Source organism: Engystomops pustulosus, chromosome 11 (assembly GCF_040894005.1).
Source record: "Engystomops pustulosus chromosome 11, aEngPut4.maternal, whole genome shotgun sequence".
Lineage (NCBI taxonomy): Eukaryota > Metazoa > Chordata > Amphibia > Anura > Leptodactylidae > Engystomops > Engystomops pustulosus.
In genome coordinates this window covers 69,842,550-69,870,356 of record NC_092421.1, presented here as the reverse complement: position 1 = coordinate 69,870,356, position 27,807 = coordinate 69,842,550, and the positions used below count along the sequence as shown (strand labels likewise).

At 42.3% G+C, this 27,807-nt stretch overlaps 1 protein-coding gene and 1 long non-coding RNA gene across 6 annotated transcripts in view; both read left to right on the top strand.

Moving 5' to 3' along the window:
- Positions 1-27,807, top strand: part of LOC140106014 (uncharacterized) — a 340,407-nt gene that overhangs the window by 18,427 nt on the left and 294,173 nt on the right. The window lies entirely within an intron of this gene.
- Positions 17,100-27,807, top strand: part of LOC140105779 (rap1 GTPase-activating protein 1-like) — an 82,979-nt gene continuing 72,271 nt past the window's right edge. For all 5 annotated transcript variants that reach the window (XM_072129865.1, XM_072129867.1, XM_072129866.1 and 2 more), the window contains exon 1: positions 17,100-17,181. The gene's annotated coding sequence lies outside the window, so the exon portion shown is untranslated. The remainder of the gene's footprint in view (positions 17,182-27,807) is intronic.

Here is a 27,807-nt window from a genome sequence, read left to right as displayed (position 1 = left end):
TGGTTGTTATGATAGTAAAATCTAGTACACAATTACAATTTAGTTGTCCGTCCCCTCATCTGCATATTCCTGATCATTGAATGGGCTCCATATGGTACATGAGAAGATACCAGAAACATGAGGTCTGGTGGACCTTAATACAACATATGAGGTCTTCTCTTCTGTGCTGGAGACACTTTGTGGTTCCCTAAGGTTCCTGCACCCCAGTGCAACCATACCCTCCGCAGCCCCTCACATAGATCCCTGGGCATTAGGTTGCTTGGTGCTCGTTTCACAGTTAGGTCTTTGTCTTTGACTCCTCTAGACAATGGTTCCAGCATTTCCTTCTTTGGAGCTTGGATACTATTGTCATACACTATAATTATGTGTCTGTATACTATATACTTACTGTGTACGAAGAGAGTTTATTGCCCAGCACAAGATCAGCAATTAACCCCCGCTGCCTCTTTCAGCTCTTAGGCAAGCAGAACATTTATTGATCTAGCATTGCGTGGTCTCTGCCTCTAAAGTCTCAGTTCATGTGGGGATTTCTACATGAAGTTGAGAAATCTATACTAGATCTATAAAACATTGTGTATTTTACTGAGGGAAATTACACCAACACAACAGAAGGGATGGAGCAAAGATGTGGGAGAAGTCCATTCTCCAAGCTTCCATATTATACTACATGGAGCATCTGATCGTGGAGGTCTTATATACATGGGCGGATACAGTATTTCTTGGGGACCCCTAATGCATAGCTCAGCTCTGATTGGCCGGTCTGAGTCTCCTATGGCTGTAAGCTGTATCGGCATCATGCGGAGGATGGCTCTAGCACAGTGGTTATCAACCTTTCTAATGCTGTGACCCCGCAATACAGTTCCTCATGTTGCGGTGACCCCAAACCATGTACAAGGATATTGAATTTGTGCCAAAAAATTCGATAAAATCGTGGCTCCGATGCCTTTAGGCGACCCCTGTGTTTTGGTCGTTCGACCCCCGTCGGGGTCGCAACCCACAGGTTGAGAACCGCTGCTCTAGAACATGGGGGAGATGTGGGTCAGAATATCCCGATAACCACTGGTCCCTATCTCTGGGGCAACAGGCAGTTGCATTCTGTATAAATCCACCACAAGTATCCAATCTAAAGAGCTTACAATCTAACCAGGTATCCATTAACCTATATCTTCAGTCACAGTATCATAGAAGAAATCACTTACCAGGAAAATATAGATAATGGGTCTCCTACGCCAGTGGGTTTGAGTTTTTGGGGTCACTCTCCGGCTTGTCCCAGTATTTGATTCTGGTTGTTGCCTTCAGGACGCTCCATAATTCCAGGGGTCATCCCTCTGTAAGGTGCAGCATTGTTCCTGGTGGATCTGGGTCAGGTTCTAGTAGTAAAGCAAAGTTCTGGTCAGGTTCCTATAGAGCAGAGTGAGCGCAGTACTTGTCCCTGTAGGAGCTGTCACCTGTCTTCTCTGTCACTTTCCACCTATCCAGGAAGCGAGACTCTATATAACACAGATGACACAGTGTCACTCCCTCCAGATAAGAGCCACACACCAACCCCTCCCTGCCCGAGCAGGTCATAGCAAACTCTAGTGAGGAGATACTACAACCCCCAGCAAGCTACACTAGAAGAGCTATAGCATAGACAGCCTATAGATGTAAGCTCAGTGTCAGGAGGCAGCTCTAGAGACTCACACATAGGTTTTCCTATTACTGATTACTGATTTCAACCATTCGGATACGCTTGTCCTATTCTGTCTCCTAGTTAAACATTCTTCATATTTTCATTCTTTAGATTTTTCTTCAGAAAACTTTCGCATTGGCACAATGTCAAACTTGTGCAATGCATGTGTCCAGCATCGTGGATTAGCAAAGGTCATCTGCATGGACTGAATGATAGCTGCACGGACATTATTACATCAAGATCTGAAGATAGGCATTAAGTTCAAAAAGGGCAACTATTTCCAGGTTTTCGTATTCTGCTGGGGGGGTCTTAGGTTGGGGGTCCCAACTGACCACATAATGATAGGATGGGAAAGCTCTTAATATAAAATCTCAAAAAAACCCTTTAAGAGTCAATATACTGCCATAAATCCAAGGAAAACACGAGACTCCGCAACAGTGCTTGGTTAAAAATATTCGTCTTCCACTGAAGAACTCTTTATTTTCGGCAAATCCAATAAAACATGGCAAGCATAATCCCGCAAGTGCATATGAGGTCATAAAAGCCTACATGTTTCTGGTGCACAGTGCACCCTTAGTCATGGCTAAGCATAATCCCCGCAAGTGCATATGAGGTCATAAAAGCCTACATGTTTCTGGTGCACAGTGCACCCTTAGCCATGACTAAGGGTGCACTGTGCACCAGAAACATGTAGGCTTTAATGACCTCATATGCACTTGCGGGGATTACGCTTGCCATGTTTTATTGGATTTGCCGAAAATAAAGAGTTCTTCAGTGGAAGACGAATATTTTTAACCAAGCACTGATGCGGAGTCTCGTGTTTTCCTTGGATTTATGTGCAGCACCAACACAGGTGTGGATCTCCAGCACGTGCGCAACCAAAGAGTCACGGTGAGCTGTATCTTTTCTTTTTTCTTGTTAATATACTGCCATACCTAGTATTTTTCTGTAACTTTAAAGGGGGGGGGGTTACTTTTTAATGGCATCTTTTTTGGGGTGCACATGTACTTTTCATTGATTTTCAATTTTTAGCATCTCATTCTGGGAAGCGACACATTTTTGGGGTAAATATTTTATTATCTTTTTAAAGTATTTTACTTACAAATTTTTTCATAAAACATTATTTGGCTTTTTTACAGTGTTTTGTAGACCCCCCCCCTCCCCAATATTTAACTATAATGCAATGTATTATTCTGTCACAGCCTCATTGACATAAACTAAAGGCAGACCTGGGGGCAGGGGTGAACCTAAACTTTATGCTTCACAAGGCAAGCTATAGGATGGCACCCCCTCTGCCCCATCCAATAGTAGTATATAAGGTTATTTATTTACTACGTGGGTTCTCCATGTAGCGTCTCCCACCCACGCTGACATTGGGTGTGAAGAGACACTATTTTTAAGAGTCTGGTCCTGCTTTGTAGCAGGTAACTGCGGCCCTGATGCTGTCTCCCATTTTGTTGCAGGTGGCGCTGCCTGAGGCAAGAGGCTCAACTTGCCTCATGAGTGGTGCACTCTTCGCTAGGCCCCCAGCTACCATGTTTAGGCATTTATGCCCAGAACTCGCAGGGGCAAAGGTGCTGAAACTTGAAAGAGAAAGCCCCTCCCTCTGAAGCCATTTAGATGCTGTGGTCAATATTCCCCAGTATATGAAGGGTTATCTTTCTTTTTACACTCACTTGTGGCCGCCACGTCTGCACTTGTAGCCACTTTCAAGGAAAAAGAATGTCATGGGTGCCCCTGCGATCCACATCTCACATCGCAGGCACACCCGTGCCCTTCTCTGTGGCGGCGTCCGCTGCTTCCCCGTCCTCACTCACCTTGCCATGCTGGTGCTCCCACCTGTAGAAAGACCTGTTGGTACCCCACCGCAGCAAGACCAACCCACTTTGTGGCAGGCTCTGGTGAAGACCAGTTGCCACTCCAGTCCTAGGTGTCGGCTTGTATCATCGCCCGCGGTGGTCCAGGAGGTTCACTACCCCAGAAGCAAGACAAAGAGAGGGGAAAAAAACCCTGTTTAGCAGTTTTGGGGGTATTTGCACTGCCTAGTTCACAACTCCCAGTGGCACCTATACATCTATAGGGAGCCCATCTACTCAATGGTCCCCCTAGTGCGTAAATCTTTAATGGTCGATGGAAGGTTACCATCCAAATCCGATTAAAGAAAAACCTTCCATTAGACTCATCAGAACAATAACAAAGGAACAACACAAGGGGGCACATCTACTTACCCGGTCCTGCGCGTTCCCCGACCCGATTCCCCATGCACTCTGTCGCGATTCACTTACATCGTGCACCCAATATCCTGCATGTGTCGGTTCCCCGCTCAGGTCCGCCGGGGTTCACCTTCTTCTTCCTGGTGCATGTAAGTGCTTGGACTTGCGACACAATTTGAAAGTTAAATCCTGTGCCCAGTCCGAATCAGTCGGATGAATGTACCAAAATCCACAATCCCCTTCTAAATCCCTGTCCCAGTGGTGCGATCCCCGAAAACGTTGGAAAATGGGGCCGCGGATCCCTTAGTAAATAAGCCCCAAGATGTCTCAGTATGAGAAATGGACCCAGCACATTGTTGAAAGTAAACTAAGCTTGGATAATATTCTGTTTACAAATTTTTTCCATCTCAATCCTCAAGTCCTACCAACAGCTTATAATTTGAGGATTTCCCAAAGACGAGACAAAGGGAGTCGTAGATATACACCAATATACCTTGTGTTGTGTAGGTCTCCCATACTGATCGTTCAGGGACCTCTTGAGACCTCTGAAAGTGTCCGGTAGTTTATGGTTTAAGAAATAAGCAGTAGATCCTGTAAGTAGGATCTCATTGGATCGGACTTGTTTTCACCTACATCCCACAGATGATGGAGATCATGGCATCATCTTCAGCTCTGTACCATGTTCCTCAGACCGTATCTGGGATGAGTAAGGGCATTTGTATTCTTAAAGAATTCACTGCAATTAAGGCGGTAAGTTGGTCTGTACAGCGTTTCGGTAGGTGGCATGTGCCAGAGTTACATCCACATGATGCCATGATCCAATGATCCCAGCAGAACAGCTCCCGGACCATCACACTTCCTCCACTGGTGCCACCTCTTCTCCTGACTCGTATTGTAGATACTGTAAACAATAAAGTCATATAGTTAGATATTTTTTTCCTACGACTGTATGGGTAGGGATGTCATGTACAGTCATATGAGCTGCAGGTGGTGCCAAGGAGTGACCTAACCTGCTGGTACAGCCCTCTAACATTTTATTGTTGGGTTCAAGCCACTCATTACATGGTATTTTTAGACAATGAAATGTTTATGAAGGTAATTCTGTTTTTGATGTGACGACCTGTTGTTTTTGATCCTTAGCTTGAGGCCCTTCAGCTGTTGGACACCTACAACTTCTAGAATGAAGGAGCAACAAGCTAGAAATCACAGCCAAAAGTTTCAAAGGTTTGTTTCACTCGACATCATCGATGGATTGATCGGTGAGGCTCTGACTCCCTTTACCTACACAAATCAGTTAAATAAAGTGGCAGTCATAGCAATTCGTGGAACAATACATACCCTTTAATGTCTACAGAGGTACCACGCCTTACATATAGCTGTGGTGGCACAACTGAGTTTCAATTATGCATATGATATTTCAGCTGATTGCTGGCAGAACCAGAGTTGAAAATCTAACACGGAAAAGTCTTTCAGGAACTATATCTATGGATACCAAGAAACTTTTGAAGCGTTGTGAAATGTGCATTATACAGGCAATGTACACTAGACCTACCTGGTCGTCTGTTAATGCCTCCAATCCTCCTCATGTGCAAGCGACATCATTTCCACTGCTCCAGGATAGATGAGAAGACCTGGTATAAGTAATGGGTCCATCCCAAGACAGTGGGGTCAGTCTACAAATAGTAGAGACCATATTGTAAGAACGGAGGAACAAATAGTCCCCAGGTCGGCACAAGGTATGTTCACGTTTCATTGTCGCTGTATAGATAATTTTAGTCTTCGGCTTTTCTTTCCCAATATATTTGTATTGGTTTTTATCATTTTTTTTTTCTAACACAATCATAAATAATTCAGTTTGCAGGATCACACTCCATGAGGAACATTGGAATGGGCGGAGACAGCAGTGGTTTTAGTGAATTCTGCAGAAATGGAATCCAGGAGGCCCATGTTCTAGAGAACGTGCTGTAAAATCATATTCAAAGGGAATTAAGTACCTTTAACCTTTAAAGTTGTACAGTTGCCCCCTCTTTATGAGCATTGATGGATGGAGGGCAATTTAATTGAGCACCAATGCCAGGGGATGAATTATATAGCAGCTAGTACCAGACTAGACAAAGGTCTATTTAGCAGGACTGCTTTCGGGTTCAGGAGTGGGGCACCTAAGCAGACATGTATGATTGTAATTTTGCCCGATTTCTAGTATGAGAAGATTAGCTTGCAGTCTTGGTGCAGTATGTATGGTGTCCAATACAACCTGCAATAGATATTTGTAGCTTGTGTCCTGTAAACTAATATAGTAAGATAGATGGTCGCTGACTGTTTTGAAGTATTTCCTACTTCTAGAGAATTTGACCTCCAACTCTTTTCTCCATTCGTTGATAAATCATGGTTCAGGTGTGCGCTCTTCTAAGGTTAGGTAGTTGTATACCATTGATAACAAGGATTTGGGTGGTTTGGAGGAGGCTTTATGTCTCTTTGAACTCCCTAGTCTGATTATAGAGTGAAAAGAAGTCAATAATTGTGATGGGTGCGGCCGTGTAGGGTGAGCTGAGGAAATATTTCTTGTAGCTGGCGCAGTCTGCGGAAGGCACCATTAACCAGCTACCTTTCAGCAGCTATCGCTAACTTTACCATCTTATGCTTTTGATATACAGGTCCAGGTGGATACTAGCCCGTTTTATGATAGCTTAGCTCCTGATAGACAAAGAATGTCCTTCCCTGAGAGCTGTCATCGTTTTTTTTTATTAATACCAAGCTCAACCACTATTTTTCTCCATCCAAATTCTCACATTTGTATTAAACATTATTCCAATGGAAAGAGTAAAGACAAGGGGCCACATTTACTAAGATTGTCGGAAACTTCACTAGAAGTGCTCTGCCCATGTATAATGCCGGGTGTGACAGATTCATTAAGAACGTGCGGCAGAAATCAAGAATCTGTCGCTTTTTTCTGACAGCATTCACCAACTTTTGTGGTGCACCTTAAACATAGGGCGTGCGGCAGACTTTACATGTTAAATCCAACTCACGGTCCGACTGAGCCCCGGAGCGCCCCCAAATTTATGTCCCATGGAGGCTAGCACAGGCGCTCCACAAAAAGGTTGCATGCAACACAATAGTGGCACGGACACTACTTAAATACCTGTGCAAGGAGTTTACACCTAAAAGAACGTGCAAAGCCCATCAGAAAACCAGCACAAAGCCCTTAGTAAATATGCCCCAAGGTGTTTTAAGATGAACAAACAAATTTCCATCAACATCTCATTCTCTCACCTAACACTTCACATTCAACACATTTGGGCACATTTACTTACCCGGCCGACAGAGTTCACCCAAAGTGGATTGTCCGACATCAATGCACTGTGCCACGATTCACAAAGATTGTGCCCGATATCCTGCATGTGTCGCTTCCCCGCTCAAGTCCGATGGAGTTCACCATCTTCTTCACGGTGTATGTAAGTGCATTGGATGTGACACAATTTGAATATTAAATCCGCGCTCAGTCCGAATCAGTCGGATTGTCCAACATTCACCCCCCGATTTCTGTAGCATGAAAGCCTGCGCAGCTGTGCCACAATCTGATAGTGTACGACAAAATCCCATTCTAAATCCCTGTCCCAGGGGTGCAAATCCTGAAAACCATGAACAGAAATGCAATCTGCGGACCCTTAGTAAATAAGCCCCATTGTCCTTTATTGGATAATAAAGATGACTCATTTTTGATCATTTACACTCCTCCTTTCTCTTATTCGTTTGTATGAACACTTGTCAAACTCATTGTCAGACTGAGCCCAAGAAAGTACAGGAGTGTCCTATAAATGTGCCTGGAGGTCAAGGAGAAGAAAACCCAATCTGCAGCCGACAAGGGTCCATTTCTAAGGAATATCATATATAGTAGTGGATCAAACTTGCCAAAAACATTGACCTACATCTTCAATGTAAGGAGAAACCTTCCATTTTTCCAATCTGATCTAAGCCTGAACCAACCTCTGGAGACATCTCCTAGAGGACGCAAATTTTCTATTCTTTATTTTACTTGCACAATTTTTCCAATTGCCACTGATAACACTTTCCATTACTGCAGGTTATGATAGAAGTGCAGCTTTATTTCTGTTCTCTTATCTGGGTAGTAGAGGTGATGACATCAACGTGCGATCATTGATTTATTGATTGTCAAGTCTTAGAAATTGTTAAGTTGTGGAATGTAGAGGAACTGATCTGGAACTTCCTTGTAGCACAATCTACTGACTGACAACTTCTATACCATGGAAGATAACACTTCCACCGCTATGGGAACTACTATATGGCTAATGTAAAACTCACATCCACGATTCTGCAGAAGGCAATACCAGATACCATTCACCTACAGGGGACAGTTGTTTGAGTCCAGCCCACCCTCTGTAGGTAGGTGATCTCTCATTTTACTGGGTTCAACCATAAAAGCTGGAAGAACAGGCTAAAGAGCCGAGCAGAGAAAGATTCTGGCAAAGGAAAGACGACAGAGACGTACAGGAAGACAGGGACCAGGTAAGTCTTCAGCAGACCAATCTCCAGTTCTTCCATTGCTAAACTTTCACATTTCTGGCTTCCAACTTCTCCTCACAATTTAGTGAGGAATTATCTTAATATAAGTGGAGGCCTTTGCAAACGCTGGAAAATCAAAGCCTCTTCCATTTGCTGATTTAGAGTTAAATGCATTTCTTTGTAGATACAGAGCGCGACCAGCTCTCAGTATCACCGCCGGGTCCTTCCGCATCTGTACACAGCATAACCTGGCCGGTCCAGTGACATCATCACAGCGCTGCCGTAGTACAGATGCGGTGGAGGATAAGGCAGGACTGTAGCGGGAGAACGAGGAAAGGTGAGCAAAATAAAAAGGGGAGGACAAGCAGAAATGGAGCAGGAAAGGGGACATAATAAGTAAAGGGAGCAGAAGCGGGGCATAATAAGAGGGGGAGCACAATAAGAAGGGGAGCAAAGTGGGGGCATAATAGAGAAGGGGAGCAGAAAGGGGGCACAAATAGTAGGGGCATAATAGAGAAGGGGACAAGAAAGGGGGACACAATAAGAAGGGGAGCAGAGGGGAGCACAATAAAAAGGGGAGCAGAGAAAGGAACCACAATAAGAAGGGAGGGAAAATGGGGAATTGTACAAGGTGAGAATATTTGGTGTAAAAGCCATTATGCTAGGTATTAGGCTACATTTACACGACCGTATGATTTATCCAGTCCCGTATTAACAGGCCGTATATACGTGACATTTTTCATCCGTATGCAGCACGTATGTAACCCGTATTTTATACATCCCAATAGACTTCTAGGGCATACGGAACTGAAATATGGGAGAAAATAGGACATGCTCTATATTTTTATACGGCCAGTATACGGTACGGACGGAGTTAACAACGGCAATATAAATGGTCAGACGTATTGTCCATTGCAATGAATGTGGCTGTATGTAACCCGTAAAAAAATGGTACGGTACGGATACGGCCGTTTTCATACGTCCGTGTGAATGTAGCCTTATACTGTGTGGGAAAAGGGGTGGGGCAAGGGGTGTGGTTTATTATGCAAAAAGAATTGTGGTGTAGCTTTAACCCAGTGGTTGGGAGATATGGGTGAGCTAGCAACCTTCAGTCTTGCATCATGGCTGCTTTTCATCTCCCTCACAAATTTGCGGTCCACGTGTACGTTTGGATGGTAACATCACACGCTGCATCAGGTTCTTCTGGATGGTCGGCTTCTCCAGGGATGTCCTCCTCTGCCCGGGGTGGAGGTGGATTGTCCACCTCTGGCCTGCAATAGAGGCTGCTGCACACTCAGGATATTTCTTGCCCTTGAACTATCAAACACTTGACTTTTGCTTGCAGATGATCATTCATTGGTAGGTAGCTTCACCAGGATCTTTTTGCTGCTTCTTTTCCCATACAAAGGTTCTTTACATTTCTTGGACTGCTTGGATTTTCATCCCTAGCTTTAGCTGATGGGCTGCTACTTGCCAGATTAGACTTTAGATTGGCTCGGTGGTCTCAGTCTATTTTTTTTATAAAACATATTTGTTATTGGAAATTTTTTTACTTAGAACAATACAAAAAACATGGAGTGAGATAGAAGCCCTTCATCTTACCACCTCCTGCATATAATAAGTACATTAGTTAAGTAGCAAAGAGGAATTCTTAATAGTACTATATAAATAAAGGATTATTATTATTACCTATCACTGTAGTCTATATATAAGAACAGCATAAACAGAACAAGAAGAGAGGGAGTGGTAAAGAAGGCAAATAAAAAGCTGGGGGATTAGCTCAGTCATTACAATTAAGAAAAGGATCATTAACACATTTACTAAGAACAGTGCAGTCTGGACTAGGTGCAGTTGCCTGTGTATAATGGAGGGGGTGCCAGATTGATGAATTGGGTGCCCCGTTCATCATGAAACTGGCACCCCTTGTACTGCTTCGACAGAGTGCAACACTATTTTTTTGGACACACTTCTGTTGGATTTTGCATGATAAATCTGGCGCACGTTCCAACTGTGCACCAGAACGCCTCCTTCAGTGCAGACAGCTGTGTCGCATGAAGAATAGTGCATTCACGACATAAAAGGGTCACATGTGACACAAATGTGGTGTGGCCACTTCTTATATACCTGGGCAAGAAGTTTGCACTGAAAAGAACGTGCAAAGTCCGACAGAAATCTGGCGCAAGGTCCTTAGTAAATGTGGCCCACAGTGTCACCGTGCCTCCTGTAGCATGCACCAGACTAAAAACTTACCATAGTACCATAGTACGGTGGGCACACTTTGGCGCCGGGGAGAGGAGGAGGGGTGACCGCCGCTCACCCCGCCCCTCTCCATGGAGAAACATGGGGCACAACGCCGTATTCTGGGGGAAAGATAGGACATGTCCTATCTTTCTCCAGGCTACGGAATGGTATAGTGCCGCACGTGTGCTACACCGTACTGCTCCCGTACATCGATGTGCACCCATTGCCGTCTATGGGGGGGCGTATATAGGCCGTATATACGTCTTGCGAGCCTGTGCAGAGCCTGTCCTCACGGGCACAATTTGCTAAATTTCCTGAATAATGGCCGTCTGATTTTGGATGAGAGAGGACTTCCATAACATAGCGATGCTAATTCTTGCAGTGGTAAGTAGGTGGAACAAAGCGGGGCACATTAAATAAGAATAGTGCGGGGGTGCCAGATTCAGGATTTCTGGTGCACGTTCATGAATCTGGTGCAATCTGCACTGCTCCAACACTTTTTGGTGCACCTTTAACATGGGGCATGCAACACAATTCTGTCAAACTTTACATGATAAAACTGGCGCACGCAACCCGACTGAGCACCGGAACGCAGAAATTTGTGTTGCATGAAGAATAGTGCAGCTGTGAAACACAAAACGGTCACATGTGACACATATGTGGTGCAGACACTTCTTAAACACCTGCGCAAGCAGTTTGCACTTGAAGGTACATGAAAGTCCTACACAAAACTGGCGCAGTAAATATGACCCAATGCACCTTTCCCCCCTTTGGAAGATTATCTAGATGGCCTCAGTGTTTTTGACCTAGTTTTGAGATTTCCGTGAAGTTCCTCAGAAACTGGAGGTAAGCCAACAAGAAGGGCTTTATAAGTTCGGTGATGTACACCACCTTGTAGAAGAATTCTCGCCCTTGGCTAGACTATGAAGGACAGGTTTCTGGTATGTGTCGATAAGATCTAGAAATGTCATAAAGTTACGTATCAGTAGAAGGCAAGTGACAGGTCTTATTGTTCTCATCTGTAATCTTCTCTCGTTAACTCTTATTAACATATTGCAGATGCAAAATGAGGTCCACATACCCTGGTGGGAGAAACTCTTTAGAAGATGGTGGAAAACTTTTTGAACTTCTTGTGGTGCTTTGGGAAAAAATTGTGTTTCCAAGGTTCCAGACAACTGACCATGACCTCTATCAGTCCCAATGATCACACGGGGTCCCCAGGGGGTTTGTTTCCCAATGTAATTGGGGCTCTTACAGATGTCTCAGTTGGGGATAGATCGGATATTTCTGGGGCTCCAAACAAAGTCTACAATCTTGGACAGGGCTGTTGTATCCTTATAGTATTCCCACATCATGTCATAAGGCTTCTTGAAGGTCATGCTTGATGTCAAGGGAGCTGCCTTACAAGGTGCCTAAAAGAGGGGTGGTTTTCCTTATCCCATCCTGGAAAACTTAGCATATTTTCCCAGTATCCTTATAGTAGTCGTGTTTGTTACTTATTCCCCGCCTTGGCTCTTATCACCTATGAGCCGGAGCCGTCTGCCTTGTCATTGTGTAGTTACGGGAATGTGGCAAAGTCCAGGCCTGGTGACCTATTTCCCAATCCTCCTGTCTCCACATTACACACGGATCATTTCCTGCTAAACCTGAGTAATGCCAGAAGTTACAAGAGGAATTAAAAATTAGGCTAAAATTTGGTTTCCTGTTAAAGGGATTTTCCAGGGTGATAAAAGCACGGTGGCACATTAGCATTTGTCCACAGGTTGTGTGGGGTGTGCAACTACTAAGAGCTGAGCTTTAATACCAGACCCATGGACAAGGTGGTGCTCATCGGTCTGGGAAAGATCATCAAAATCAGAATGACGGAAACACCACTGATCAACTAATTGTGGCTGGAATCAATGCAGGCAGCCAAGCTAGATGAACAGCTCCATTCTCTGTGTAGTGGTCACTTCTGGTAACTACAATTCCATTCCTATTCAAATGAATGAAAGTTGACGTGCAGTACCAGACCTCGGCCACTACACAGAGACAATGAGCCACAGCTCCAAATTTTTGAGTTGATTCAGCCGGAAACAGCTGCTTGGCAGATGCCGAATTGTAGGATCCCTACTGATCTCATATTAATCTCTATTAATACAATAATTCATTGCTTGAAAGGGAACCTGTCAGAAGGTGTAACCATACAGACTGCAGTCAGTGTTATGTATTGTCCCTGGAGAGATGTGTAATAAGACCTATGTGTATGTTGTTAGTAGAAGCAGTACTGTGAGATATGGATTTATATTCCAGGAGCGTTGTACTGGGGGTGTATCCTCACACTGCTGTGCTCTGTGTTCTCTGCAGCCAGAGTTAGTTATTGTTTCTAGTGAGATGTATAATTAGACCTTTGTGTATGTTGTTAGTAGCAGCAGGACTGTGATGTTTGGATTGATATTCCATGATTGTAGCTTCTCCAAGTGCTCTGGGCTGTGTCCTCACACTGCTGTGCTGTGAGATCTTTGCACTGCTAGAACCATAAATCTGCTATGCAGAGGTATAATGAAAAACTAGAGATACAAGGCATAGATTAAGGGCTGGGCAATGTAGGGAGAGCACGAAGAGCACAGCAGGGTGAGGACTCTATGACAGTGATTGCTTAGGAATTGTTGAAACTGGAAAAATAATTCCAACTCCATTAGAATTTTTGGCAATTATTAAAAGGTACATAGAGTTGAACATGTCGGAGGTAGTGATAGATCCTCTATAAAAAGGAAAAAATGCTGAAAAAATTTAGAAAACACTTTGCATTGCATTTTATTTGGTGAAAAGGAGATCTGTACTCCAGTCACAGCCAAAGCTGCGATTTGCATTTAGCTGCAAGCAGAAGAATTTTGGAGAAAGACCTTTGAATTACTGCTGTCGTTTCTTGTACGCAGCTCCATTCCCTTCAAGGAGACAATGTACTATTTTATGTTACAAAGAAAAAGATGAATTCTTCACATACAATTACCATAGAAAATACACGTAGACCCTGCATTATCTGCATTCTTCACGTGGCGATGAGAAGATTTGCAGTTTTTCACAAAACACCGACTGGTCTGACACAAGAAAACATGGTCACTGGGACACATCTGTAGTGTCGTCTTACATGTCATCTGTCACTGCTACATGCCTGACAGCAATGACATGGGAAGTAACAATGTATAGGATTATATGAGATTACAGGGAATTTATACATACCAGAATAATGGAGGACCAACAACCCTGACCCCTACAGATCTGCTCTTCTCAACAGCGGGAAAACTGCTGTAATACGGCCCCCTATGTACAAGAATATAACTACTATAATACTGCCCCCTATGTACAAGAATATAACTACTATAATACTGCCCCCTATGTACAAGTATATAAATACTATAATACTGCCCCCTATGTACAAGAATATAACTACTATAATACTGTCCCCTATGTACAGGAATAAAACTACTATAATACTGCCCCCTATGTACAAGAATATAACTACTATAATACTGCCCCCTATGTACAAGTATATAAATACTATAATACTGCCCCCTATGTACAAGAATATAACTACTATAATACTGCCCCCTATGTACAAGAATATAACTACTATAATACTGCCCCCTATGTACAAGAATATAACTACTATAATACTGCCCCCTATGTACAAGTATATAAATACTATAATACTGCCCCCTATGTACAAGTATATAAATACTATAATACTGCCCCCTATGTACAAGAATATAACTACTATAATACTGCCCCCTATGTACAAGAATATAACTACTATAATACTGCCCCCTATGTACAAGAATATAACTACTATAATACTGCCCCCTATGTACAAGAATATAACTACTATAATACTGCCCCTATGTACAAGAATATAACTACTATAATACTGCCCCTATGTACAGGAATATAACTGCTATAATACTGCCTCCTTTGTACAGGAATATAACTACTATAATACTGCCCCCTATGTAAAGAAATATAGCTGCTTTAATACTGCCCCCTATGTACAAGAATATAACTACTATAATACTGCCCCCTATGTATAAGAATATAACTACTATAATACTGCTCACTATTTACAAGAATATAACTACTATAATACTGCTCACTATGTACAAGAATATAACTTCTATAATACCGCCCCCTATGTACAAGAATATAACTACTATAATACTGTCCCCTATGTACAAGAATATAACTACTATAATACTGCCCCTATGTACAAGAATATAACTACTATAATACTGACCCCTATGTACAAGAATATAACTACTATAATACTGCCCCCAGGTACAAGAATATAACTACTATAATACTGCCCCTATGTACAGGAATATAACTGCTATAATACTGCCTCCTTTGTACAGGAATATAACTACTATAATACTGCCCCCTATGTACAAGAATATAACTACTATAATACTGCCCCCTATGTATAAGAATATAACTACTATAATACTGCCCCCTATGTACAAGAATATAACTACTATAATACTGCCCCTATGTACAAGAATATAACTACTATAATACTGCTCACTATGTATAAGAATATAACTACTATAATACTGCTCCCTATGTACAAGAATATAACTACTATAATACCGCCCCCTATGTACAAGAATATAACTACTATAATACTGTCCCCTATGTACAGGAATATAACTACTATAATACTGCCCCTATGCACAAGAATATAACTACTATAATACTGCCCCTATGTACAAGAATATAACTACTATAATACTGCTCACTATGTACAAGTATATAACTACTATAATACTGCCCCCTATGTACATGAATATAACTAATATAATACTGCCCCCTATGTACAGGAATATAACTACTATAATACTGCCCCCTATGTACAAGAATATAACTACTATAATACTGCTCCCTATGTACAAGAATATAACTACTATAATACCGCCCCATATGTACAAGAATATAACTACTATAATACTGTCCCCTATGTACAAGAATATAACTACTATAATACTGCCCCTATGTACAAGAATATAACTACTATATTACTGCCCCTATGTACAAGAATATAACTACTATAATACTGCTCCCCTATGTACAAGAATATAACTACTATAATACCGCCCCTATGTACAAGAATATAACTACTATAATACTGCCCCCTATGTAGAAGAATATAACTACTATAATACTGCCCCCTATGTACAAGAATATAACTACTATGATACTGCCCCCCTATGTACAAGAATATAACTACTATAATACTGCCCCCTATGTACAGGAATATAACTACTATAATACTGCCTCCTAGAGGTTAGGTTGTGTGCTAGTTGAGCTCCTGATCTCTCTGGATGTCTGGAGCTAGCCCAGGGCGGGGCCACCCTGGGTGGGGAAGCTCCCCATGCAAGGCCCAGGCTCCAAGGCCTAATCTGGGAAACAATACCCAGACAACTACAGCAAGGGATGAAAATGCCATTGTTGCCAAGAATGAAACCAGTGACTGCAGTAATGTCCAGAAAGTTTGTATGGATAAAGAAGCAGTGAAAAGCAGGAACCTGGAGAAACCTGCCTGTGCGAGTGTTGTATCATCTGTGAGCAAAAGTAAAGTGATGGAAAGTTCTAAGGCAAGTTACATCCAGAGTGAGAAGCAAACTCTATTGCAAGCCTCAGGTGGACAATCCACCTCCACCCCGGGCAGGCAGAGGATGACATCGCTGGAGAGGCAGCCCATCCAGGAGAACCTGCAGCAGAGTGTGGTGTTTCCTTCTGAGCGCACCAGGTCTGGGGGTCTGCAGGCTGTGAAGGAGAGCAAAAGCGGCCAAGACGGAAAAAATAAAGGTGCTACCACAGTTGTGTCTGCAAGACCTCCGGACCCTAAGTCTCTGGACTCTGCACCAAAATCACAGGGTCCGGTCCCAGGAAAGATCATTCATGGTGTGCCTACAGGATCCAGGCCTGCAAGCAAGCAACAGTCCAGCAGCAAACTGCAGCCCCCATCACCGGAGCTCCAGCTGGCCGCTCAGATCCCAGCACTGGTGAGGAAAATGGAGACACTCAAAAAACAAAAACTGCACCTGCAAAAGCAAATAGACTGCGCATACAGACTGAAGGCAGCAAACCCGGGGAAGCAGGCCCTGCTGGATAACAAGCTGGACTCCCTGGCCAAACAACTCACTGACATTGTGAGGGAGATGGAGGCTGTTATTGACCACCAAATGGGACCAGTTGGAGAGACCTACAGGAACCAGCAGAGGTTTGACAAGATATCTGCGTCAACATCCAGGTCTGAGACCCAGCAGTCCCATGTAAGGCCAGTACTGCAGCCGGCAACTCTTCTTTTTGAGGAGGGGGAAGCATACAAAAAAAGACAACATCAACACGGTGAGGTACTACAAGTCCCAGCAACCCTTGGTGAGGCACCACAAGTCCCAGCAGTAAGTGGACCTGATGACAGCAGTGAGGTTGTGCAAACACCACAAGTCCCAGGAGGCAGCAAACAGCAGGAGGACTCAGGACTCGCACCTTAAGGTAACACCTTAGCACCTCAGGGTGTTTCTTCACAGGACTTTGCTGTGCAGGATGTTTCTGGGGAGGACATTCAGGACTGTGATCTGCAAGGGGTTAATGCTGATATTGATGAAGCTGCTGATGTGCCTAATATTGTGGTTGGTGTTTCTGATATGTCTAATGTCTCTGTGTGTGATAATGTCCCAGCTGAGGAGTCATCTCCAGTGCAGTCTATGGCAGCTGGTGACGCAGATAGCACTGATGTTGTTGTGGAGGGTGAGGGACAATCTACAGCTGAGGAGTTCCCCCCACTAGTCACACCACAGGCAGCAGAGCCCCATGGTCAGGGTGGTCAGCAGCCCCATGGTCAGGGTGGTCAGCAGCCCCATGGTCAGGGTGGTCAGCAGCCCCATGGTCCGGGTGGTCAGCAGCCCCCTTATACTGATGATCCACAGCCCACACATCCCCCACAGCAGGACAGGGGTCAGTCATCAGGTAATGCATGGAGTCGCGGTTCCCCATTTTTCTCCTCTAATACCAGCTATACCGGCCAGGCCTTCAAGAGGAGAAATGTTGTCCGGTTTAGGCATAGAGGGGCTAAGGAAGATCTACCTGACAGGAGGCATGTGGTCAGGGACATGTTGTGCGCCCACATGGGTTTCCAGCCAGCCGACATCCTGGCAGTAATAAATCTGCCTGACAGACAGGGGTATGACATTAGCTTCAAGCTCATGTCTAATCTGGACCGGTTCTGGGCTCGACAACCCCGTTACAGAGATACTGAGGGGTGGAACAGGTTCAGCTTTATTCCCATCTCCAAGCCAGATACAGCGATTGTCACCATCATGTTCTGGAACGAGTCTGTCCCCCCTCAAGATATCATCATATGGCTCAAGAGACATTGCACCCTCATGTCAGACATGACTAAGACCAGGGATGAGGATGGAATCTGGACCGGGGGGTGGAGGGTCCTGGTTAAATTACATCAGAACCAGAACATCACCCATCACCTCCCCAACTCCTTCTTTATCGGCAGAGAGAAGGGTGTGTGTTTCTATGTCGGTCAGCCCAGGTTATGTTTTAAGTGTGGGAGATCAGGTCACGTGGCGAGTAACTGCACCGCAGTGAAGTGCACCCTGTGCGGGGACCTCGGTCATGTGAGCGCCAACTGCAAGACCATAAGATGCAACCTTTGTGGTCAGATTGGTCACCCCCGTAGGGACTGCCCTGATGCCTGGCACAACATCTGTAGGGACCTGCCTGATGAAGACCTGTTGGAAGGGGCAGATGTACCAGATGAGGAGCAGGAGGAGGAGGCCCTATTGTCAGGGTCAGTGTGTACAGTGCCAGAGACCCCAGATATTAGTGGTGCTGCCCCGGACCATCCAGGGACAGGTAACACTGAGGGAGACATGGAGGTAGTGGAGCAGTCTGTAGAGCAGCCAGCACCTGTCTCTTCCCCTGACTTGACACCCACCACTGGGGGAAATCACAGTGTTAAAAAGAGGAAGAAGGACACGAGCACCAGAAAACCTGAGAGTGCGTGGACCACCGTCCAAAAACCCTCAAAAATGAAAGTGCAGAGTCAGGCTGACATTACAGTGACCACTAATAGGTACAGTGTACTGTCCGAGTCAGATGGAGAGGAGGAGATAGATCGAGAATTGACACGTATGATGGAGGAGTATGATGACAACCCAGGGGGGGATCCTCCCACAAAAAGGAAACCCATTAATGCTGAGTCTCAGTCAGTTTGGGATATGGAAACTTGTAGTCAGGAAAACAACTCTGACTCTGACTTATGATGATGGGGATGGTCCTTCTTTTTCTCATGATGGCAGGCTTCAATCTTTCTATGGTCACCAGTAATGTGAACAGCATAAGAGCTAGAAGGACCAGACATGTTGTATTTGATCATCTAAGATATCTCAATGCCGATGTATATTTCTTACAGGAGACCCGTTTAAACACCTTGGGTCTCATGCGAGAGGCGGAGAGAGATTGGCAGTCTGGTCCTTCCTTTTGGTCGCTGGCTGTGGAGCCTTATGCCGGAGTCTCCATCTTGTTTAACACCCATGATGTCACCGTCCACAGACTCACCGAGGTATCGATGGGACGGTGCCTGCTGCTAGAGGTCACCATCAGAGGTAGAAGACTCCGGCTCATTAACATCTATGGCCCACAGACAGTGACCGAAAGGACTCAGCTCTTTAACGATGTGAAGCCATATCTATTCACTTCTATTCCTGTCATCATGGCCGGGGACTTTAATGCCACCACTACCACCAGGGACAGGAACAGTAGGCCCCTTACCAGGGACTGTAAGGTCCTGAACAGTATAATTCAGCAGGCTGGCTTGTATGATGTTTTTGTACAGGGTGGTAGGAGTCCTAAGTTTACTTACACATGTGCAGGACGCTGCAGTAGGATTGATCTCGCTCTGGTGAGTCCTACTGAAACCATCGGAGAAAGAAGGGAAAGAACTGTCCCATACTCTGATCACTCAGCTTTATATTTTTGTTTGGGTGCCTCTAAGTATCCTGATGTTGGTAGAGGGCTATGGAGACTAAATTCTAGTCTACTAGATGACAATTGTGTACAGGAATACGTTCACTCTTTTTTCCAGAATCAACTTGACAGAGTGGATTTTTATGACAACATGGCCGACTGATGGGAGGACGTCAAGGAGGAGATCCGGTCCCTCTTACAGAGACTGTCAATTAAGAAAGGGAGAATTAAGTACAGCCAGTATCTGAGACTGCGGAAAGAATTGGAGTCACTCTATTCGGCGGGTGGGGATGACCAACAAAGGATTGACCGGCTAAAATCTGAGATAAGACAGTATCAGTACAGTAGGTACACCTCCCTGGTAGTGGAAAGGGACTATGGGACCCGAGGGGCACCGGATCCATTTGAGAATTGCCGGGAGCGTGTGGAGAAAAAATTAATCGCAGGTCTCACTGACTCCCGGGGTGTTTTACAAGAGTCTCAGGAGGGAATCCTGGGGGTGGTGAGATCGTACTATACTGACTTGTTTCAGAAGAAAGCTTTGGATAAGGAAAAAGTGGCCCAATTCTTGGAGGCAACTCCAGGCCCTGATACTAGAGAATTGGACTTTTCTCCTTTGACAGCAGAAATAACGATGGAGGAGATAAAAGAGGCCATTGATAAGTTAAATCTGAAGAAGGCACCAGGTCCTGATGGTATTACAGCAGAATTTTATAAGAAGTTCAGAGACCTCTTAGCTCCAATCCTCATGGATGTTTACAGAAATTGTCTAGAAAATCACCTGATGCCTCCATCCATGAGGGTCTCATCGTTAATCCTGCTGTCTAAAGGGAAAGAGACTACTGACATCAAGAACTGGAGGCCGATCGCCCTCTTGAATGTCGACAGGAAAATTCTGGCAAAAATCCTCTTTTCTAGATTAGTCTGTTTGTCCCCGGCACTGTTGGCAGGCTCTCAGTACGGCACAGTAAAAGGGTGGAACATCTCTGGAGCAGTCATCTCGATAAGGGAGATGTTTGAGAGATGTAAAGCTCTGAAGTGTGGGAGATATGTTGTAGGTCTGGACCAGGCTAAAGCCTTTGACAGGGTTGACCACGATTATCTATGGGCCACTTTATCAAAGTACGGTATTCCGGGACAATTTATAGATTGGCTCAGGACTTTGTATAGAGAGGCGAAGAGCTTTCCTCTGATCAATGGTTGGCAGGGGGACACTTTCAGGGTAGAGGCAGGGGTGCGACAAGGTTGTCCTCTGAGTCCACTGCTATATGTGTTTGCCATCGATCCGTTCCTGAGATCACTGCAGCGGTGTGATTTTCAGGGGGTGCCGGTCCAACATTGCTTGCCCCTGGATGTTGTCGCCTACGCGGATGATGTGACTGTGGTGATATCTGAACCTCGTGAGGTGAAGATGTTGTCTGCAGCCATCAGAAGTTACTCAGAGGCCTCCGGGTCTCTGGTCAACCTTGAGAAGAGTCAAGCTTTCTGGACATTGGATACTGCTCCTGGCTTTGATCTACCGCAGTTTGCCAAGGCCTCCACCCATATTAAGATCCTTGGGGTTAAATTTGGGAGGGAAGACAATGCGAAACTAAATTGGGAGGAGAAGTTGGAAACCGGAAATGCAAAGGTTCAGCGATGGAAGAACTGGAGGCTGACCTATAGAGAAAGGGTTACTCTGATGAAGACTTACCTGGTCCCTGTCTTCCTCTACGTCTCTGTCGTCTTTCCTTTGCCAAAATCTTTCTCCGCTAGGCTCTTTAGCCTGTTCTTCCAGCTTTTATGGGGGAACAGGTTGAACCCAGTAAAAAGAGGGATCACCTACCTGCAGAGGAGAGAGGGTGGACTGGATATGTTAAATCCAAGGGTTTTCTTTGATTCCATGTTTCTGAAAGTTTATTTTGGATGCCTGGACTCAAATAACAGTCTCCTGTGGGCAAGTAGTGTCAGGGACTGGATATTGCCTTCTGCAGAATCCTGGATGCGAGGCGGCAGTCTCAAGAGGGGTCGGTGGACTCCTGGCTTCCTCCCCCAGTATCTGGAGTATGGTCTAAGGTGTTTAAGGAAATGGGGGATAGAAAAGTCTTTCATAGAAACTAAGACCAGGAAAGATCTGTCCTCCAGAGTCTGTAGGACCTTCTATTGCTTACAGCTGGCACTTCCAGATTGTCCAACCACCACCCTACAGGACAGTCTGAGGTTTCTGACTGGTCGGAGGTTGCCCCCAAAGTTCGGTGACATCGCCTGGCTCTCATTACAGGGAAGGCTCTTTGTCAGGGGAAATCTAAAATTCCTAAGTGTGACAGATCGTATGTGTCCCCTCGGGTGTCAGACAGAGGAGACTATGTTCCATTTTATATCTGAGTGCTGGGGTGGACGGAATATCTGGCGTGACATATCCACCAAGCTAAGAATCCCATCACTGAAGTCCCTCAGGTACCCAGAGATCCTCTATGGTGTGACACCTACTGTAAGTAACATCAACCAGGAGACCATGTACATAGTTATCCAGGTCATCAAGTATTACCACTGGCACATGAGAACCAGAGTGTCCATCCATAGCGAGCCATTCCATCATGATAAAGCCATAAGCCTCATAATGTCCGAGCTCAGGTGGATCCGGTCATTAGAGGTCAGGAAAAAGGGCCAGAATATAAGTCTCTGGTGGAACATTCATCTAGAATGAAATATGTCTGATTATATAATGTGGATGCATATGTTTTCTTTGTTTCCCTTTTACCCAAAATGGTCTCTTAAGTTACATTTAATATAAATTTTTTTTTTTTATGAACATGTATGATTTTACTGAATGATCTATGATTTATTTTGATGGAAAAAGTATTTCTGTATTTATGTTTGTTTTATACTAATAAAAATTGCCCCCTATGTACAAGAATATAACTACTATAATACTGCCCCCTATGTACAAGAATATAACTACTATAATACTGCCCCCTATGTACAAGAATATAACTACTATAATACTGCCCCCTATGTACAAGAATATAACTACTATAATACTGCCCCCTATGTACAAGAATATAACTACTATAATACTGCCCCTATGTACAAGAATATAACTACTATAATACTGCCCCTATGTACAAGAATATAACTACTATAATACTGCCCCCTATGTACAGGAATATAACTACTATAATACTGCCCCTATGTACAAGAATATAACTACTATAATACTGCCCCTATGTACAAGAATATAACTACTATAATACTGCCCCCTATGTACAGGAATATAACTACTATAATACTGCTCCCTATGTACAGGAATATAACTACTATAATACTGCTCCCTATGTACAGGAATATAACTACAATAATACTGCTCCCTATGTACAATAATATAACTACTATAATACTGCTCCCTTTGTACAAGAATATAACTACTATAATACTGCCCCCTATGTACAGGAATATAACTACTATAATACTGCCCCACATGTACAGGAATATAACTACTATAATACTGCTCCCTATGTACAAGAATATAACTACTATAATACTGTCCCCTATGTACAAGAATATAACTACTATAATACTGCCCCCTATGTACAAGAATATAACTACTATAATACTGCCCCCTATGTACAAGAATATAACTACTATAATACTGCCCCCTGTGTACAGGAATATAACTACTATAATACTGCTCCCTATGTACAGGAATATAACTACTATAATACTGCCCCCTATGTACAAGAATATAACTACTATAATACTGCCCCCTGTGTACAGGAATATAACTACTATAATACTGCCCCCTATGTACAAGAATATAACTACTATAATACTGCCCCCTATGTACAATAATATAACTACTATAATACTGCCCCCTATGTACAGGAATATAACTACTATAATACTGCCCCACATGTACAGGAATATAACTACTATAATACTGCCTCCTATGTACAAGAATATAACTACTATAATACTGCCCCTATGTACAAGAATATAACTACTATATTACTGCCCCTATGTACAAGAATATAACTACTATAATACTGCCCCCTATGTACAGGAATATAACTACTATAATACTGCTCCCTATGTACAGGAATATAACTACAATAATACTGCTCCCTATGTACAATAATATAACTACTATAATACTGCTCCCTTTGTACAAGAATATAACTACTATAATACTGCCCCCTATGTACAGGAATATAACTACTATAATACTGCCCCACATGTACAGGAATATAACTACTATAATACTGCTCCCTATGTACAAGAATATAACTACTATAATACTGTCCCCTATGTACAAGAATATAACTACTATAATACTGCCCCCTATGTACAACAATATAACTACTATAATACTGCCCCCTATGTACAGGAATATAACTACTATAACACTGCCCCCTATGTACAAGAATATAACTACTATGATACTGCCCCCTATGTACAGGAATATAACTACTATAATACTGCCCCCTATGTACAAGAATATAACTACTATAATACTGCCCCCTATGTACAGGAATATAACTACTATAACACTGCCCCCTATGTACAAGAATATAACTACTATAATACTGCCCCCTATGTACAAGAATATAACTACTATAATACTGCCCCCTATGTACAGGAATATAACAACTATAACACTGCCCCCTATGTACAGGAATATAACTACTATAATACTGCCCCCTGTGTACAGGAATATAACTACTATAATACTGCTCCCTATGTACAGGAATATAACTACTATAATACTGCTCCCTATGTACAAGAATATAACTACTATAATACTGCCCCCTATGTACAGGAATATAACTACTATAATACTGCCTCCTATGTACAGGAATATAACTACTATAATACTGCCCCCTATATACAAGAATATAACTACTATAATACTGCCCCCTATGTACAAGAATATAACTACTGTAATACTGCCCACTATGTACAATATTATAACTACTATAATACTGCCCCTTATGTACAAAAATATAACTACTATAATACTGCCCCCTATGTACAAGAATATAACTTCTATAATACTGCCCCTTATGTACAAGAATATAACTACTATAATACTGTCCCCTATGTACAAGAATATAACTACTGTAATACTGCCCCTATGTACAAGAATATAACTACTATAATACTGTCCCCTATGTACAAGAATATAACTACTATAATACTGCCCCCTATGTACAAGAATATAACTACTATAATACTGCCCCCTATGTACAAGAATATACCTACTATAATACTGCCCCCTATGTACAGGAATATAACTACTATAATACTGCCCACTATGTACAGTAATATAACTACTATAATACTGCCCCCTATGTACAAGAATATAACTACTATAATACTGCCCCCTATGTACAGGAATATAACTACTATAATACTGTCCCCTATGTACAAGAATATAACTACTATAATACTGCCCCCTATGTACAGGGATATAACTACTATAATACTGCCCCCTATGTACAGGGATATAACTACTATAATACTGCCCCCTATGTACAAGGATATAACTACTATAATACTGCCCCCTATGTACAAGAATATAACTACTATAATACTGCCCCCTATGTACAAGAATATAACTACTATAATACTGCCCCTATGTACAAGAATATAACTACTATAATACTGCCCCCTATGTACAGGAATATAACTACTATAATACTGCCCCTATGTACAGGAATATAACTACTATAATACTGCCCCTATGTACAAGAATATAACTACTATAATACTGCCCCTATGTACAAGAATATAACTACTATAATACTGCCCCCTATGTACAGGAATATAACTACTATAATACTGCTCCCTATGTACAGGAATATAACTACAATAATACTGCTCCCTATGTACAATAATATAACTACTATAATACTGCTCCCTTTGTACAAGAATATAACTACTATAATACTGCCCCCTATGTACAGGAATATAACTACTATAATACTGCCCCACATGTACAGGAATATAACTACTATAATACTGCCCCCTATGTACAAGAATATAACTACTATAATACTGTCCCCTATGTACAAGAATATAACTACTATAATACTGCCCCCTATGTACAACAATATAACTACTATAATACTGTCCCCTATGTACAAGAATATAACTACTATAATACTGCCCCCTATGTACAACAATATAACTCCTATAATACTGCCCCCTATGTACAGGAATATAACTACTATAATACTGCCCCCTATATACAGGAATATAACTACTATAATACTGCCCCCTATGTACAGGAATATAACTACTATAACACTGCCCCCTATGTACAAGAATATAACTACTATAATACTGCCCCCTATGTACAAGAATATAACTACTATAATACTGCCCCCTATGTACAAGAATATAACTACTATAATACTGCCCCCTGTGTACAGGAATATTACTACTATAATACTGCTCCCTATGTACAGGAATATAACTACTATAATACTGCCCCCTATGTACAATAATATAACTACTATAATACTGCTCCCTATGTACAGGAATATAACTACTATAATACTGCCTCCTATGTACAAGAATATAACTACTATAATACTGCCCCCTATGTACAGGAATATAACTACTATAATACTGCCCCCTATGTACAAGAATATAACTACTATAATACTGCCCCCTATGTACAAGAATATAACTACTATAATACTGCCCCCTATGTACAAGAATATAACTACTATATTACTGCCCCTATGTACAAGAATATAACTACTATAATACTGCCCCCTATGTACAGGAATATAACTACAATAATACTGCTCCCTATGTACAATAATATAACTACTATAATACTGCTCCCTTTGTACAAGAATATAACTACTATAATACTGCCCCCTATGTACAGGAATATAACTACTATAATACTGCTCCCTATGTACAAGAATATAACTACTATAATACTGTCCCCTATGTACAAGAATATAACTACTATAATACTGCCCCCTATGTACAAGAATATAACTACTATAATACTGCCCCCTATGTACAAGAATATAACTACAATAATACTGCCCCTTATGTACAAGAATATACCTACTATAATACTGCCCCCTATGTACAGGAATATAACTACTATTATACTGCCCACTATGTACAGTAATATAACTACTATAATACTGCCCCCTATGTACAAGAATATAACTACTATAATACTGCCCCCTATGTACAGGAATATAACTACTATAATACTGTCCCCTATGTACAAGAATATAACTACTATAATACTGCCCCCTATGTACAGGGATATAACTACTATAATACTGCCCCCTATGTACAAGGATATAACTACTATAATACTGCCCCCTATGTACAAGAATATAACTACTATAATACTGCCCCCTATGTACAAGAATATAACTACTATAATACTGCCCCTATGTACAAGAATATAACTACTATAATACTGCCCCCTATGTACAGGAATATAACTACTATAATACTGCCCCTATGTACAAGAATATAACTACTATAATACTGCCCCTATGTACAAGAATATAACTACTATAATACTGCCCCCTATGTACAGGAATATAACTACTATAATACTGCTCCCTATGTACAAGAATATAACTACTATAATACTGCCCCCTATGTACAGGAATATAACTACAATAATACTGCTCCCTATGTACAATAATATAACTACTATAATACTGCTCCCTTTGTACAAGAATATAACTACTATAATACTGCCCCACATGTACAGGAATATAACTACTATAATACTGCTCCCTATGTACAAGAATATAACTACTATAATACTGTCCCCTATGTACAAGAATATAACTACTATAATACTGCCCCCTATGTACAAGAATATAACTACTATAATACTGCCCCCTATGTACAAGAATATAACTACTATAATACTGCCCCTTATGTACAAGAATATACCTACTATAATACTGCCCCCTATGTACAGGAATATAACTACTATAATACTGCCCACTATGTACAGGAATATAACTACTATAATACTGCTCCCTATGTACAAGAATATAACTACTATAATACTGTCCCCTATGTACAAGAATATAACTACTATAATACTGCCCCCTATGTACAAGAATATAACTACTATAATACTGCCCCCTATGTACAAGAATA